The following is a 3,766-nucleotide window of genomic DNA, read 5'->3' on the forward strand; positions in this document are numbered from 1 at the left end:
ACAGCTATGATGGATAAAGTGTGTTTTTGGAAGAAAAAGATTCAGATCTATATAACAATCATGAACAGCTTCTATCCAAGACAGACAAAGGCACTAAACTATTGCAAACCGATGTATATCTAATAATTATTAAAAACTAAATGTCCTTCAGGGAGAAAATCTGCCTTCTTTATCCAGTCCTGTCCGCATGTGACTCCAGACACATACGAATTTACTGCCCTCTGAAATGTCCAGCCAGCCATTTAGTTCACTATTAGGTAGAGACGGGCAACAACAAAGCCAAGGTGGTGATGCCCATGTCCCACGAAAGAATGAAGAAATAAAGCACCATATACAGAAGCATTGTGAAGCAGGTCTTTCCTGGAACCTTCTTCCTTCATGTCCCAGTCCTAGGTGATCTCTGATATTTCTGAAGATACAGTCTAGACACATAGAGTCATAGAGCACGGAAATAGACTCGTCGGTCCATGCCAACCGTAATCCCAAACTACACTACTCCCACACATTCCTGCGCTTGGCCCATATCCCTCCAAATCTCTCCTGTTCACGTACTCATCCAAATGATGTGGGGGCATGCAGAACGAGGAGTCACAATATAAGGATATGGGGTAAGCTGTTTAATAACTGAGTTGAGGAAACCTTTCTTCCGTGACAGTGAGTTCGCTACCACAGAAAGCAGTCAAGACCAAAACATTTCAAGGAGTTGGATATGGCATTTGAAGCTAAAGAAATCAAAGAAAATAGGGAGAACGTGGGAAGAGGATATTGGGTTGGATGATCAGCCATGATCATAAATGAATGGCAGAGCAGGCTTGAAGGGCCGAATGGCCTCCTCCTGCTTCTATTTTCTCTGTTTCTTTGTTTCTTTAAAGTACAAGATCCAGTTGCTGTGAATTTACCTCCAGCAATTTATCTTCACCTGATGTCACAATGATTATCTTGACCCTTGTAACATAAGGGTCTGGAATGTTGGTAACGTGATTCTGAAAGATTCTACAGAATGTTTATTACAGCTCAATAAAGTATAGATATCTGAAGTGGTACATGAAGTGATCTGGTTACTAAAAGAGCACTCTTCAATCAGAATGCCATGCTTCCAATGACTTGAGTTCAAATCAGAGTCACAGTAGAATTGTTACAGTGCAGAAGCAGGCCATTCAGCCCATCGTGTCTGTACCAACATATTGAATGACCATCATTATCTAAATGCAATCTCTTGCCCTTTTCCCATATCTATGTGCACCATTTGCATCCAAATAACCATCGAATGCCCCTCTTGAACCAGCCTCTACTATATTTCCAGGTACTGCATTCCACACCCTAACTACTCACAGAATGACATTTTCATTTCCTCTCCTTTGCTTTCTTTGAATCTCTTAAATCTGCATCCTCTCATTTTGTTCCTTTTATGAGTGGGAACAGCTTCTCCCTAACCAGCCCACTCATGATTTTGAGAACCTCTTACCAGCCTCCTTCTCTCCAAGACCCAGCCTTTTCAGTGCTGATATTAGAAGGTTCTCATCTCAGAAGCTATTCCTTACGAACTGAAAACTCAGAGACTGAGACTTTCCTATCCTCAGGGTGCAGTGCACATATGTCTTTGAGGTAAACTGACTTGCTAACTGTTAGATCATAGAACCCCGACAGTGTGGAAGCAGACCATTCAGCCCATCAAGTCCATACCTACCCTCTGAAGAGCATCCCACCCAGACCCACACCATTTCAATAACCCCACATTTCCCATGGCTAACCCACCCAGCCTGCACATCCCTGGACACAATGGGGCAATTTAGCATGGTCAATCCACCTAACCTGCACAGCTTTGAACTGTAGGAGGAAACCAGAGCAAACCCGCACGGACATGGGGAGAATGTGCAAATGCCACAGACAGTCGCTCAAGGGTGGAATCAAACCCAGGTCCCTGGCAATGGTGCGAACCACTGACTGCCATGATATTTCATAACACCAGCTTGTGAAATCTGATTATCTGATTGGTAAGTAAACTGACATAGTAGAAAGGGTTCATGAGTAATGAAAGGTTTGGATACAATTGACAAAATAAAGACAACAGCTCAATTTACAGTGTCCCCATCAAGCACTCAGGGCTGGTGCACCAACGTTGCCTGTGGAGTTATGACCAGTGCTGTCCTGACCTATGCGTTTTCTTGACTTTAAGCAGGAAGCACTTAGAAATGATGGGCTAATGTCAGAACTGCTTTGTTTAACCTCAGGACAAGAATATTATTTGTACAATAAAACACTGCACAACATTCACACCCATTTCCTGAAGATGTCAGTCTAAATCATAGAATCCCCACTATGTGGAAACAGGGCATTTGGCCCAACAAGTCCACACCCCGTCCCTCCGAAGAGTAACCCAGCCAGACCCATTCCCCTACCCTATTACTCTACATTTACCCTTGACCAATGCACCTAACCTATGCATCTGTGAACACTACGGGCAATTTAGCATGGCTAATGCACCTAACCTGCACATCTTTGGACTGTGGGAGGAAACCAGAGCACCCGGAGGAAACCCACGCAGACACGGGGAGAATGTGCAAACTCCACACAGATAGTCACCTGAGGCAGGAGCCGAACCCAGTTCCCTGGAGCTGTGAGGCAGCAGTGCTAACCGCTGAGCCACCAGGCTGCCCGCACATTGTGTGACCAGCCTAGAGTAGGCTTGACCTTCAGACAGTTGGGTTGGCTCCGAGATGCAGCGTTTGACAATTCAAATCAGCTCAAAATCGAACAGAGGCCTCAGGTTCCAACCATAGAAGTTCAGAACGGGTATGAAATAACTCCAAGGAGGTTGGTATCCCATCACCAAGTCACCCTTTATTTACATGTGCAGAGTACATGGACTCTGACCAGCCAACTCAGAGCCAATCCCTAGGGAGAGAGAATCCCTGACACTCCTGTTTATTTGTTTTAATTCTCCCCCACACTACCGCCTAACAGTAGTAGTGCTTATTTTTCCCCCGCACCCGTGTCATGTCTGTGCAGGTGTCGGACACAGTGAAGAACAACGAGTGTGTAAATCGTTATTTATATTCCACCACTTGGCCAGTGACAAGCAGTGCCCTTCACATCAAAAGGCAATGCTGTGTGATCAAAACAGTGAAGGGGAGGTCAGGGATTAAATCAGAGTTGGAGGGGGAAATAATCCACTCCACTCCCTGTAGTGCCCACCACTCCCAGGTTAACAGCCCCAATTAGGGATGTCCCTGATCTCTGCCTGATTCTAATCACTAATCTAATCGCTCCTTCCCCTCTTTGAAGGAACTGTGCAAGCTGAACCCAGCTCAAGTAGCCGTGGCACAGTGGCTATTGTATTAACTGCCAAAACAAAATTTTTTTACTGGTTAAATATTCAGATTGTTTTTGTGCAATGGCATTACCATGTGTAAGTATCTCCAAATCAACTTGGCCTGAAACACAAAGTAGAAATGCTCAGATGCATCTTACACTTTTTCAGCAGGTGCACTTAGCTTGGAATTTCTTGGAGGATTTTTCACCATGAAGCCGGGAACGTTTTCTCACCGTGTCTTACCGAAGACATCTCATTGACTGCATCCCCCACTCTTATAAAGGTCAAGTCGCCAAAGTCTTACCAGACCATAGGGCTGCTTCTCATTAGAGAGAGACAGGTGGTGGTGGTTTGACGTGAGGGTCACGATGCCTCAGGCAAGAGGGAAGGTTGAGAAGGAGAGTCCTTCATGGTAACCTCAGCCAGTATGGGTATTGAACCCATGTCAATGGC

Source organism: Chiloscyllium plagiosum, chromosome 14 (assembly GCF_004010195.1).
Source record: "Chiloscyllium plagiosum isolate BGI_BamShark_2017 chromosome 14, ASM401019v2, whole genome shotgun sequence".
NCBI classification, from domain to species: domain Eukaryota; kingdom Metazoa; phylum Chordata; class Chondrichthyes; order Orectolobiformes; family Hemiscylliidae; genus Chiloscyllium; species Chiloscyllium plagiosum.